Here is a 16,018-nt window from a genome sequence, read left to right as displayed (position 1 = left end):
CTTTTGGTCTTAAAAACTGCGCTAGCTTGAAAAAACTTCTTGGGAAGGCCAAGGCCTTTACAAGGCTTCGGAAGCCATTGATGATGAGGGTTTAACTATTTTGTTCATTTTTTTATGTGCAACACTGCCCTTAAAACATGACTACCCTTACATTTTATTTATGTCTGCGGAAACTAGTAGAGATGTGCAGCGGAGTAATCAGCCTATAACGCCACCTTTATAAATGATGCGATGGATATTGAATGAAGAAAGTGATTCTACACGAAGTTCTGGATGCTGAAAAAAGCTGGCCCGTAGTAATCCGACATGATTTCTGAAGAAAGAAGAAATTAAGGCAGTAGAGTTCTGATGATCTCCACTACCTCAGGATCAGTGAACAGTTCCTTAAGGTCTTTCAAAGTCCTTGCAAGTCTTAAGACCATGTCTTTGGGTGAGTGAAACTTTTTCCTCTGATGCACATCCAGTGAAATTGGCGGGGAGTGATTGGCCGCAGTTACAACAGAGGGCAGGCTCTCCTTGGTGCAGGTGTAGGAGGGGTGGGGGACGCTGAAGTTACCCTGGACATGACCGAACCACTGACACTGGATTTGTCGGCAGTGACTTGCTCTCCCTCGATGGTGGCGAGGTCGTAGATTCTCCTGTTTACATCATTATTTTCCAAGATGGCTAGGAAAATAGGCATGTCCACATATGTTGGTGATTCGTGGATCTTGCTGGTCCTTCGTTTGAACGGGATTATCTTTCTACAATTGAAACCTTTCCCTGACAAAATTTTCCCCAAAACTTCAGGTAGAAAGTCGGCTTTTAGCCCTTTGAAAATTGCTTACTTTATTTATGTTGTGATATCAATTTCCTAAAATCAGTTCATGATTTGTGTTTTCCTTTTGTGGTCGAAATCTGTTCAAATAAATTTTTTTGAATTCTTTATTTTCCAGACTTTAATACTAAATTAAAAATTTGCCAACTTTAATCTTTTGTTCGGTTTATTTTTGCATTTTAATAAGCTTTTGTAAATAAGTCTTAATACCTTACGTAAGCATTTGTCAAAACCTCTTTGGTTGTTAGGGCACTGGGCCCATGTCCAGGAGTTCGTGGGTTCGATCCCTGCCGGCTGAGGACTCCCCATGTAGTAAATGGTGACTGATGCACGTTAAATCTGTCGAGTCGCAAATTCGTGCTCCGTGTTCCCATAACAAATCAAAACCTCTGGGGGTACTGATCCAGGAGTTTGTCTTTGTCTTCTGGATTGGTTAGAAAATTACAAGGCTACAGAGTTGAACATTAGAAGTCGTAAACCCAAAATTGGGTCGGCTGTTCAACGACGGATGAAATAAAATACCTCCTCCCTTCTCAGAAAAAATAAGCAAATCACAAATCATCTCGCCTAATATTTGAAAGGCCCCAAACCCTAATTCAGTTTATAATTCACTAGACTAAGTAGGCAAAAAAAAAAAAGACAGGATCCCCAGAACTAGATTAGATGCCGCGTTTGATTCACGAATTCAACTGACACAAACCCAGGGTTGGAACAGCTGCTCAGATTGCTCCGAAACTCTAATAATATTCATTGAGCATAAAGTGCAGCCCAATTTGGCGAAAAAATTGAACTCAAAAATCAATTTTGTTGCACCAAAACAGCAAGCTATTTACATTTTTCACCTGAATGTCGAATTACATGTTTAGTTAGCTGTGTTTTTTCCTCCATCCGAATCGAACATGTCAAGATGTTATTACTAAAATAACAAAATTCACCAGTGAAGTGATTCTGCTTAAGCGTTAATATGCCAAAGACAGCCGAAGGAACATGAACAATAAGTAATGACTAATTCTCCATCACTGAAAAAAAATGGTGCGCTTATAAATGTAAAGCGTGACTATAACCAAACTTTAAATATGAATAATCAATCTCTTTTTCTATCCTTTTTAATTTTTTTTTATCGTATCAAATTACATCGTTACATTTATTTGAAGCAGGAGTTTGATCAGTCCTAGCCATAATGGACAATTATAGTCAAATTTTTTTATAATTTTAATGCATTCAGAATCCCTCAAAACTCCCAGAAAACATTTTATTACTTTTCTAAGAAGGCTATTTATTTAGTTATTTTCAATCAAAAAACACTTACTTTCGTTTTCGCCTGAAACGGGGAGTCACGTGATTATTCACGAACTGACGTCACACGTGTCCATCTGCCGTTCACTTACAATAGCTGTGCTGTGAAAACCAATACGTTCTTGCTTTCGTTTAAATTTTCTAATTAAATCCAACCATTTTAGATGGTCTGAAGCTATCTGTATAAAAAATTGAGCCTTAATATCGCTTAATAAAAATTTGGATTTGATATAACGTATTTTTATAATGTTAAATTTCAGTTGTACCCACTGAAACATTGTTAATACTTGACGAAATTTTCTAGCTCGGAATATTTAAGATTTTTTAGTTCAATAAAAAAAGTGCATGGTATTGCTTATAAATTACGCTTTATAAATACAAAATAACTTCGTTTTTTCAATTTTAAATATAATCTTAATTTTAATGTATACTTCAAGTTTATTTGGAAGATTTATTTTCATCTTAAGTGAAAGAAATGTTGGATCAATTTCTTATGTAGAATAAATAGTTTCAGATTTTAAAATGTAGGACAGCGTAAGTTACTGATAATTTTTATCTATTTATTCTAGCGGGAATTCAAAGCATGTAATTGTCTTCACAGCAGTAGCCTCTTAAAAAACTTGTGATCCCAGCAAAACTTTAATATATATATATATATATATATATTCCTGCAGATTTTATTAACTTTACTTTAATTGTCTTAATCTATGCTATAAGTATTTGAATTCAAGCATATGCATTTATTTAGTTCTTTATTGCAGAAATAGGAATAAAATTTCATAAATGCATATAAAAAAATTTTTCGCCATAGCAAAGTTCCTATTTACTCAAAAAATAAAAATATTGAGAAAAAATATCAACATTACTGCTTATTTTTTAATTATTTAATAAATTATTAAGAATGTGCATTAGAATTTCTTTCCGTTTTGTATAAGTTAATTTTTTATTTTTCTTCTCTAGCTTTAGTGAAACAAAAACTTCCAGCTTAATGATATTCGCTGAAACTTTGTGGATAAATAAGTTAATTAGATATGGATAAATGAGAAATTAAGTGAAATTTTAAGTATAACTAGATTATGGTGATGATGATGGTCAAATATATTTCAATGGACTAGATTCTTGAAAGTGTTGATACGTTTTCGGCTATACCGTATGCATAACCTGATATTTTTTTAAAACTATTTTATTAAATTTTTTTTAATTAAAAATGTATAATGTATTAATTTTACTATTTTAGAATTCTTCATTGCAAGCACTGACAAATAGCTTGCAAAAATAAGGAGGGAAATTAACAATAACCAATAATAATAATAAAAATAAAAATAATTTTGAACTGTAACGGAATTCCTATTTAAGCTAGGAATAATAAATATAAGCGTTAATGTGTATTTAAATATTTAATGCATAGTGAAACAAAAAAAAAAGATAATATAAACTGCATTAGTAAATATTTACTTAAAAAGAAAATCCTTCAACTCTAGTAATAAATAAATAAATTAAAGAAGCATCATTAAATTACAGTATTTGAATTTTTGATCATTAGCACATAGATCGTAACGATGATGGACTGATATTTTTCGATGGACTAGATTTATGAAAATACTGATTTGTTTTAATGCAATAACGAATTATAAAATCATTCATCCTATATCAAAATGTATAAAATTTCTATCCAATCTGTGACTTATTTTAATTATGTAATTAGGTTGTAATGAAGCATTATTTTAATTTAAAAGTAAATGGAATAAAATAGTATTTTCTATGAACTTTAGCACCACTGATTTCAGCCGAAAAGAAATGTTGATTGGCTGTAAAGAGTTTATCATTCATAATCATTTCTTCAGATATTTTAATGATAAATAACAACGTTTGAAGTTTTAAAATCTTTCTTTCATTTTGCACACACTCTCAGAACCGTAAATTTAATTCACAAAATTTTTACTGATAATTTACAAAGGATTTTCATACGATATATGTGATATCAAAACTAAAAGAGCATTGAAATAGCCTACCGGATGGAGACGGCACGTTTCCCTTCGGCACATTTGACGTCATAACCAATCAGGGGTCGTTTTTGATTGCATCACTTACGGAGGCCTTTTGGGGCAATTTAAATGTTTAATAACTAAATAAATTAACATTTGCCGCAAAAAACAATCAGATTTTCGGTTTCAGGGGAGAATTTCCAATAAGTTAGGTATGAAAATAAAAAAAATTATGATGTGTTGTAATTGTCCATTATCCTAAAGCAGTCTTTCTCAAAGTGGGCGATAACGCCCCCTTGGGGGCGTTTGAAACCTAGAGGGGGGCGTTAAGGGGCCCAGAAAAAATGGGGGGCGTTGATGAGGGTTAGGGGGGCGATGTATAATTTGTAATTTCATTTACTTTATATAGTATTTTAAATTTCACTAAAATTAAAACCCACCTACTACACAATAACGAATAATTAGTTTATATTTCTACCCTGTATGATGTTATAAAAACTTAAAATACTTAACATAGATTTAGTAGGATAGCCCGCACACCGTACGCAATCAAGTTGTAACAAGTTTCTGTGGATAGATAAAGGAACATGATCGATGATAGTTAAAAAATTAGAGCAATTTTACCTTAATTACATTGCACCAGAAATTATTTTAAACATTAGGAAAAAAACTACCATGCAGAGTTTTAAAATATTATACATACGTAAACTAACATAAATTGAAGTTTTCTTTACTTTCTTTCTTGTATTTAACATAAGGGCATTTTACAGCATTTTATAAGAAATTACTGATGCAAGAATCATCACTTTTATATAAAATGGAAATACGTATATAATTATTGTTCATAAGGTTTTTTTTTTTTTACAATTAGCCCATTACAGTCCAGTGTCTGCTGCTCTTACTCAAAAAGAATATCGGCAGACGTGAGTTCCCTAATTTTCCCAATTTATCAGTATCCTGCAACAACGACAACTTGCTCGTCTACTGCCAACATTTGGAAAATCTTCACAGTGAAAGATTCCAGGACATTTTGAAATTGGAAATACCAGACTGGGTGTTAGATCCTTTTTCAAATGTCAACATAGCAATATCACCCCAGTTGGAAGAAGAACTTATAGAACTGACAACGAAATAGGAAATAAAAATCAAATACAAAAATGGCTACCAACAATTTTGGCTACATAAGTCAATTCCGCAGTTGTACCCTTGATTGTGGTCTATCGTTGGCGGTTTTTTAAAGCATTCCCATCGTCATATTTGTGTGAACGTGGATTTAGCGCTGTGACAACGCTGCTTACTAAAAAGAGAAATCATTTGCAAGTTACCAAACGCGGCGACTTACGACTGTTTTTGAGTAAAATCGAACCTGATATGAACAAACTTATTAAATATCATCAAATTCATCCATCTCATTAGATTAGTATAAAAACGAAAACTCATTACATATTTATATTGTTTCTTTTAATTTGATTAAAATATATTATTAATATTATAAAGTTGGGTTTTATTTACTCTCACTGGTAAAAATTTCTAGTTTAGAATGTAAGTTTAAGCATCAGAACCGACTAATACATATAACTAAATTAATTAAAGTAATGAAATTGTGGTTTTTAAGTTTTAGGGGTGTATGAAAAATGGGGGGCGCTGAAAAATAATTGATTTTCAAAGGGGGCGGTAAAAGAAATAAGTTTGATAATCACTGTCCTAAAGCCATTGATCCAATTAAAAGCCATAATTATCCAAAATTCTACCAATAAAGAAAAGAATTTCGAATGATGAATAAAGAGGTAGAGAATTCATATTTTCAATTAAGATCTGCTTTTTGTAAAAAAAGACATATAAATTTAAAAATCCCGGGTCCTAAAACCGTTCGTTTCCAAAATATTGCAGAATCTTTATTGTTATAATATAACATTGTATTAAAAATATTGAAATTGGAAAAGCTATGTGAAAAGAGAGGACGAAAAATCTATAAGTGACGAGGATTTACTATAGAATCAGTGTGAATAGAGCAAGTCGTGTTACATATCGTGTTTAAAATTTCGATAACAGAATAACATGTTTTAGTAGCCAAAAATATAAAGATCACCAGACGTAAAATTACTATGGAATCGGGCTTTGCGTATCAAAAAGTGATTTTCGAATTAATCGTTAACAAATAGTCGATACTAAAATGCGAAGTTCGTGTGCCTTAATTTTTTTTATTTTATTTCCCATGCCCACCTGTGTTAGCATTTCGTCAATTCAAGCATTTAGTGGACAGATTTATAGGTCACTCTTTCAGGGTCACCATATTAGGTGGGCCAACGTTGCTCCCACAGTAAGGACATCCATGCCTTGCTCGGGATTCTAACCCAGAACCTTTCTAATGCAAGGCCTGTTCTCTTGTATTCCTCAATAGCATTCTGTGTCGCATGTAGATATGAGAAACCACGTAAAAATCGATCAGAAAAGGAAGTGGTTTTACGATTAAATAGTGAATTCAGCAGTTAAAAAAGCGATAACTGAAATTTAAAATTTATTTTTTGAAATAGCATCGTATTAAAGATATCGTAATTTGCAAAACCATGTAGAAATGAACAAAAAAGACTAAACGGCTGTGCGCTCCATCATCCCCTTCTAAAATTAACTATATGTTATTGAAGTTTTTTTTATTATTTTATTGTGAATCGTATTTATATTTAGTAACTTGTGAAAAAAGTTCGATTTGAATATTTTGAAAAGTTTTAATGTTTCTAGCCAAAGAAAGCTCTGAATGCTTATGATTTTCTGCAAATATATTGTACTATACCCTTATTAAAGAATGTTTAATTTTTGTAGTTTTCCTTCCTAATATCTCATTTTGTCGTTCAGTCAATCATTGTAAAAGGTATTCTCATTCGTTAGTAAATCTTGTTTAATCTTTTCATTTTTTTTCGTACTATTAATAATAATAGTATGAAGTGGAAAACCCCTTAGCTTAAAACTTTTTTTTAAACAAAATAGTTAGTAACTTTTGAAGTTATCAAGATATTCAAACCGGATTTTTTTCATAAGTTACCAAATACGATTCACAACAAAACTATACAAAAAAAAAAACAATTTTAAATGCTTTCCGTGCATGCGCAGTAGGAAAGGGTTACTTCATTACTTATGTCTTGCGCAGTTTTTAATGCATTTCTTTTCAAATTTTGAAATTATATTTTTGCTATTAATTAAAAATTGCTCAAAAATTTTATTTTACTTGTTTAATTTTATTGAATTTTTCTGCTGTATAGTAAGAAAACGTAAGGCAAAAAAAAAAAAAAAATTTTTTTTTTGTATAAAAATGTTTATATCTATATGAATGTTAACACTTTCATCGCGTGCCTTTGTCCCATTCCTGCGCTAAGTGTTACCCCACAGCGCTAAAATTTAAACAAAACGCAAATTCCTTTAAAACTTGTTTATTTTATTTCAAAAAATACTAATCAGTTGCAATCAATGACAATATTCATCAATAATGCCCGGATAGTCTGCTTGGTAGGGCACTGGGCCCATGTGCAAGAGTTCGTGATGCACGTTAAATCTGTCGAGTCGCAAAGCCCTCCATGTTCCCATAACAAATGAACATCTCTGGGGGTACTTATCCAGGAGTTTCCTTGTCTTCTGGATTGGTTCAAAATTGCAAGGCTACGGAGTTGGACAAATTGGGCCGGCTTTTTAACGACGGATATTAAAAAAAAATTAATCAATAAAACAATAGCACGCAGTGAATATTCCTGGAAGACGAGTTATCTCGTCCAGCATGATGAAGGAGTTGAGCTAGATTTATGAAATTTTATGCTGTTATTGTATATAATAAGTTATGTTTTCTGATATAGGGTGTTCAGAAATACTTTTTTTTCTTTCGTAATTTATCGCCGGTCCGCCCTCAAACCTTTAAAAGCTTTACTTTATAGTTAACTTTATATTATTAAGCTAAACTTTATAGTTAAGAATAATGAATTGCATAACATAAATATTTTTTGAAATTTTTTTTTTAAAAAAAATGTCAAAAACTGAAAGGATCTCTTCCATTATTTGTAGGGTGGTGTATAGATTTATTGAATGATTTTCTATAATTTCAGCATAAGAATTAACCCTGGTTTGACGGAAGTTTTTCAAAACTGTTGTGGCTTTTTTTTTTTGTTTCTGTAAATTTGCTTATTTTATAAAATCCAATAGCATAAAAAATCATTTACTCCGAAAAAACTTTGCAGAGTTATATAACCAAAATATTTCATTGGAAAAAAAAAAGTTAGTTCTTTCCAATACGCCAATTTTACTGACTCTTCACAATCTTCAATAGCCTGTAGGTCTAAAAAAGAGCTTCCTACTGCAAAAATCTTATTAAAGAACTCTGAAGTTTTGAAACTATTTTGATCAGTGCTGATTTAACTCTTGTAAATCTGCTTTGAACTACGTACATCAGAATCTTATTCCGAAACCCGATTCTGATTCTTTCTCTCTTTTCTTCTTCTTTTTTAATTTCCGGATATGAAATAAAAGTTGAAGAACAGTATCCATTGAGGAAGAGAAGTTAAAGGAAATGTGGAAATTTTTAAAAAATATATCTGTACGAATCAGAAAATATTGCCTCAAGGAATGGATAAATATTTTTCTTTAGGAAAAGTTGGAATTTCGTTTATGTTCTCTGATGAAACGTATGATCCATTAATGTCAAATTCGCAATTTTAAAATTATTTTTCTATGTTATTACTATTATTATTTAAAGGGTCGAGATAGCCTAGTTGGTAGGGAGCTGGACTCACGTTCGTGAGAATGGGAGTTTGTATCCAGCCTGCCGAAGACTCCCAGTGCAGTAAATAGTGACTGGTGTACGTTAAATTTGTCGGGTCACAAAGTCCTCAGTGTATCCATAACAAATTAAACCTCGGGGAATACTGGATTGGAGATAGATCGTTCTCTGATTCAGGTCAAAATTACGATATGTGGATGAATGAATCAGCCCTATAAATGGGTGTGTCAGAAGTCGAATTCTTGGCTATAGATGGCGCCACTGGAAAACAAGAACAATCGCATCCCTTGCCTCAATGGCCTACGACAATAACAGTATTATTAAATGTCTGGAAAATCACTAGAAATTATGTTGCATGCAAGCCTTTTTTTCCTTTGTGCTTAAGGGTGAATAATTTGGAGTATTTAGAGATGCAATGCTAAAAATGTATTTAAACCTAAAAATGTGTGCGATTTCTAATAAAAAATATTCTTACAAGTTTATTCTCTAAATGTAATCAAATTAAAAAATTATTTAACTTAATTTTTTGATCTTGTTCTTCAAAAAAGCTACTTCCAATTTAAACTTTAAAATGAAAAAAAGGCTGCATTTATTACTCAGTGTGGTTAAACAATTTTTAATGTAACTTCAATTAAAAATAAATAAATTTACAAAACATAACAAAAAAGAGCAGAAAACGAGTAAACTTAATAAAGTTTATGCGTTTTGCAGCAATGCAGAGGTGCAGTCTCGTGTTGAAATTCTCTGCAACTAAAATGCTTTGCTATATAAACAACTAAAATAGCAGATCTTTAGTTTGGCATAGTAAAAAGAGCCAAAAAAATAATGTACTTAAACTCTGAGATACATTATAAAATATTTTATAATTAAAGTTAAAGATGAAAAGAAATGAACTCAAAAATTAAAAAGAAAATAATTAACTTCTATTCCATGATTCAATAATTTTGACCAAGTTTTCCTACCGCAATCTTTAACTATAATCGCAAGTATGATGACCCATGATATATTCAAAGCGTGGCATAATGGTAACACTTTCGTTTAAACGGGCACAACGCCACACTACGGAAAAAACTTAAACTATGAGTTTATCGCTAGTTTCACGTTTTTTTTCCTTTTATTATTTTTAATTAAATACATGAAGTTCACTCTAATCGTTTGGGTATTTGTTTTATTTTAGTCTCAAAAAATGTTTAGGTATTATTTCTTTAGGATGCTCTGTGTTGCAAAAAATATTGTAAAGTAAATTGCGATTTCAATTAAATATTTTAATTTCTAACATTTCTTTGTTCGTAAATTGATTTATTTGCTGAATGAAATACATCTTTTTATGATGACATGTACTGTTAATCCTTTTCAAATAATTGAAGAATAAATACGGAAAAAACTTAATTGCTTATAATTAGTATATAATTGCTTTTTGATAAATTATTAAGAAAATTTTTTCTTTTCTGTGTTTATAGTGCAATTTATTATATCGCTGAATGAAATAAACAGGAGTTAATAAAAATGACTGACAATGATTCAAAATGATTTCTATGATACAAAATAAATGAATATTTTTATGTATCATAGAACTAAAAGCTAAATAAAAAGAAAGGGAACTGATTAGAAAATTTTATGTTTCTACAAAAATGCACCGTATGACAAAAAAATTCAAAATACTATCAAAAATTCAAACAATCCTGTCTGGATTTAATGAAGCTTATCGAAATTAAAGTCCTAGAAGTAAAATATTAATAGAAATAATATCCAGTCTTTTTTAATAACTTCAAAAATATAAATCATAAAAGTATAATTCGTTTATGTTATTAAAAAAAATATAATCATACAAAAGTAAACAAAAATATAAAAACGCATTGAATTATGAACCTTAAAATGTCAAATATACAAATCTAGGGTTTGAACTTACTCTTTTTTAGTCTTGCTAGTGGATGCAGTAATCTATTGACAGGGCCTGATAATATTTACTGCAGAAAGACGAATGGGGCAAATTTTTGGTATATGTGAAATAATCCAATTTGAAATTTTAAAAAAAAAAAAAAAAAAAACGAGTTTTTTTTTTAATATACTTATAATTATTATTTATGGAGTTAAGTAAACTCAATTATATAAGAAACTCATATACACCGAAGAGCCATTACATTATGACCACCCTCCATCTATAGCAATGGGCTCGCCCAGGTTTTCATGGTTTCTCGCCCAGGAACAATGTTTTCATGGGGCACATTAGGACCCATAATCCTCATAGAACAATCCCTGACGTCTGTGAGCATTTTGAACATAGTTTCAGACCAGGTTTACCCATTCATGGCAACAGTTTTTCCAGCGGGGGATGATGTTTATCAACAGGGTAATGCACCATGTCATAAGGGTCGAATCGTCATGGATTGGTTCGAGGAACATTCCAGTGACTTTCAAGTCATGTCTTGGCCCCCAAATTCACCTGACCTTAATCCAATAGAGCATTTGGAAAACCAAATTCGAGCTGCCACGCTACCCCCTCGCAATGTGAGGGAATTGCGGGACCAGTTGGTGAGTGCTTGGTACCAGATACCTCAGACTACCTATCAGCACCTTGTGGAATCAATGCTACGGCGGGTGCTAGCAGTTTTGAGGGCTAAAGGTGGTCCTACATGTTATTAGCAGGGTGGTCATAATGTAATGGCTCTTCGGTGTATGTGCATAATTGAAAAGCCAATGCTCCTTTATATCAAAAACCATAGAATTTCGGTGATTAAGTCTATAATATGTTTTAATTAAATTATTTAGGATTATATTTCAGGATTTTGGATGTCTAATTGATCTACACACAAATAATCTGGGAAGGGCTTAACTGCCATCTTTAGTCTCACTAGGTATGCAGCAATGTTCAGAATTTTTAGTGTTAATATTTAACAGATTAATATTAACAGATTTCAATTTAAGGATTTTTCGATTTCATACTTTATTCTAGATTGTGCCTTTGTTGATTCATTAAATTCTCACATTATAATTTACACTCAGAAGTCTTAATTTTTATACCGCAAAAAAGTGTCTCATGAAGCGTAGCGTTTTTAAAAAGTGCTTATTTTCGTTTTTTAAAAGCCCTTAAAGGTGCTTTTTTCATTGGGTGTTTCTAAAAAGTTCTTAATTTTCCCTTTTCGAAAATGAGTTCTTTTTCTTTACCATGTCAATTTTCGCCACGTCTTATGCAAAAGCGTGCTTTCACATTGTTTTATTTCACAATTCTACAACAATCGTTACGTTTCACAATTCATTCAACCATAATCTATTTCATCGTACCGCCGGTCCACAGCGTATGAAAGCGCAAATCATTTTACAGGTTTGATGAAATACTTGCAAGTCTGCTTGTGCTGTATTGTGTGGTGGGTTCAGTGTGATTATTGCACTCTCCTGTGCAACTCTGCTGCATTTTGCAAGATATTCTCAATTTTAAGCTTCATTTTCACCCCCTGAAATCGAACAGAAAAATAATTTTTAATGGTTAATATAATCAAGAAAAGAGTTCCTTGTCAAAAACTAGTTATCTTAAGTCTTTGAATATTATTTTGCATTTTGTTAAAGTATACTATGGTGCTTAAAAATATTTTTGAGTGCTTAAAAAGTATTTAAAAGGTGCTTGTTTTTTGTTGAAAGATTTACCTACGCACCCTGTGTCAATTATGATTTATTCAATCTAAAGGCTACATTTACCTGATGCGCAAAGTGCAGACCGTAATCATGTGTATAAATGTAATTTACCAATGAGATGATTCGTGTACGAATCCCAGCGATAGCTGGTTGAATCGAACCCCGCACTGACGAAAACATCCTCAGTTGAAGACGATCATGGTTAGAGTTCCCCTGCCGTAAGCTAACCGTGGGAGGTTTTCGTGGTTTTCTTCCCCATGTAAATGCCGGCTAGTTTCATCAAAAAGTCTTCCACGAAGGCAAAAGTCTCCCAATACTTGATCAAGGAATTTTCAACGACGGTTGTATGTAAAAGAAAAAAAAAATCAAAAAACCAATTTAAAATTAGTACTATCTGAATTGATAATCTCTAATAGTTCAGTAAACAAAATAATTGAATCTCTAACTTGGGCAGAGGGTTAATTTATATGTTGTAACCACGTACTATTTTCATTGAGGTTTTAGAAATGTTTAGAAATGAGGTTTAGAAATGTAGGAATGTTAGAAATGTAAAACGAGGTTAAGAAATGTTAATGTTAGAATGATTGGATCCACCATTTTTTTAAAAGAGAAATATTGAAGTTAATACTTTTCATTTATTCAAAATTACATTTTAACTATTTTTGGTAAAATAATAAAACCCTAACTAAATGTAAATTTCGAATGTAACTCTGAATTATATTTTCAAAAATATTATTGTTGCATCGTATTCTTTTTCATCAAAGTTTTTCTAATCTCGACAAATAATGGGAAAGTAGCAATTTGAATGAGTAGAATTTCATTTCATAAAAGCAACATTTCAATTCAAGCAATTTTTTTAATTCTGAAAGATGAAACATTTCTAAAAGTATTTTTACGCAATTTGAAATAGAATAGGGATATTTCATGAAGATGAAATTGGTTTTGGGAAATAAAATATGTATTACCCCATTCTTCATCCGAATTTCGCAGAATTTAAGAAATTTTCCTCTTTCAAAAATTTCGAATATCATCGTATTGTCTTTCAAGATTTGTTTATTTATTTCTTTGATATTCATAATAGGCCCATATTTCAAAATAATGGTATGAAAAACCACAATATAAAATCAAGAGTTTCAAAAGTATTTGAAATATGAATTACTTTTGCATGCATCTTATATTATTATTGAAGATAGTTTTTGTCTTATGAAGTTATCTATCTATATCTATCTATATCTATATATATATATATATATATATATATATATATATATATATATATATATATATATATATATATATATATATATATATATATATATATATATATATATATATATATATATATATATATATATATATATATATATATATATATATATATATATATATATATATATTATTATTATTATTATTATTATTAGGAAATAAAGTATTTTTAAAAAATTAAAAGTTTGAAAAAAAGGAAAAGATATAATCTCGTCATCAACTCACACAATTATATCCATTGAAAAGAAAAGCGTGCTTTCTAATATTGTATTAATATAGCCAATGAACTATATATCAATGCAATATATTTTATATTTTGCTTTGTATTGATGTTGTTTTAACTATTGTATCGAAATATTTTGTTTTGGTTATATTAATAAAATATTACAAAGCTCTCTTTTTTGCGAGTACAATCGTGCGAGCTAATGACGAGATTATATCGTTACCATATTTTGTTTTCCTGTTTTTTAATTTTTTAAAAAATAGTTTTTTTTTAAATTTTTTTTCCATGTCTTCATTGTATTTTTAACTTTTTTTTATGGGTTCTATGTACTTATAAAACTTATTATTTTTCGTTAATCTCTTTTATTTTTTAATACAAATAAAAAAACAGAAATTAAAAAACAGAATTTTTCATTTCCAACGAAAATTTAAGTGACGTCACGCTTGGGTAATTGGGGGTAATTCCTTAATACCTCGATTCAAAAGCCAATTAGGTTTAACACATGCGCGTAGCGTCACTTACAGATCCGAAGTCTGATCCGAAAATTGATTCAGCGTGGCAATAAACCAAGCCTATTAGCTGTAACGTTAACACGCTATGTATAACCACGTGATTAGACACAATCATGTGATTCCAGTGGTATTTTTCTCGAGTTGTCAGTACTCAATTCGATATGACAACTATGTTTTAATTCACCATCTATCCTAAAAAAAACCCTCTACCGGAAGTCTTGAGGTCCTCTTCTGACGTCATAGCATTGACGAAACTATTTTTCTTTTTGACGTTCCGGGTTTGCTTGTATTATATACTCGGATTACTCTCTGGTTCAGGATTTACGTTTTGTGTCGTGTTTTTGCGAAAAAATATGGTCTTCATATTTTAAAATATCAGATGAAGATATGAAAAAAAAGTACTTTGAACAATTATAATATATAGATATGCAATTACTTGATCGTTCAGATGCGAATTCTACGCAATTTAGTTTACACTAGCAGAAATTCTTCTACTGAAAGTTGAAGCAACCTCTACAAATACTGCCACCTACCGTGGAGAACATGAAACACAGTCAGGAATAAGGTGAATATATTTTATACCTCAAAACTAAAACCTATTTTAATTGTGTGCCATGTTTAATGTGTTCACCTAAAAAAATTTTTCTACATGTTTTTAATAGAAATTTCATCATTAGATTCCAAAAAAAAAATATATAAATAAATAAAGCTATTATCAACTTCTACAGTATTTGTAAAATATTTTTTCCTTAATATCAGATATTGTTTCAGAATTTAATCGAGTTTCAATTGTTTAAATGAATTCTGCAGTAATTCTCAATTTGTTTTTATATTATTTTTATTTTATTACTGTTGCATCTGAGAAATTACTTGCATGGCATTACAAGAGACTTTGGACAAAAATTACTTAAAGATGATTATGAGTTTTGTTGCTTCTTGCTTGCGTCTATTACTTCAACTTTTATTCCTGTTGGCGAATTACTTGGAAAATGGTAATTGTAAAAACATGGAATAAGAAAGTAATGAAAAAATATGAAGAATCTCTTGAAAAACGTATGACTGAACCAAAAAATGTAAGAAGCAACACGAAGCGGTATGGTGCCACTTTATTTATTCTTTTGTTTCTGGAAGTGCACCACTTCATATGTTTCTGTTAAATCAGGTAATATAAATTTGTTTAATTTTATTTCTTTCATCTGTTTATGGGTATAATATTTACATTTTGATTTTTCTGTTTTTAAGAAACTACTTATAATAAAAATTATGTATGACTACAACTTACTTCAAATTGGGTGTTCTCAATCTTTTAATCCAGTGGTCTCCAGCTCTAGTGTCCCGCAGTCCCTGAACTGGTACTGGTCCGTGGATCAAATGGTACTGGACCCTACGAACATTAAATTGCCGGACCTCTATTTAACGAAGTTGCTAAATCCCGACAATAAGTTCGTTACATGGAAAATTAATCGAAAATAACCTTTTGAAATACTTAAACAACACAAAACAGGTTATAAATTCATAAACACTAGATGT

This window comes from Parasteatoda tepidariorum, chromosome 7, assembly GCF_982258835.1.
Source record: "Parasteatoda tepidariorum strain Cologne lab strain chromosome 7, Ptep-v5.0, whole genome shotgun sequence".
Taxonomy (NCBI): Eukaryota; Metazoa; Arthropoda; class Arachnida; order Araneae; family Theridiidae; genus Parasteatoda; species Parasteatoda tepidariorum.
The sequence above is the reverse complement of the archived record's forward strand: the minus strand, read 5'-3'. Positions refer to the sequence as shown.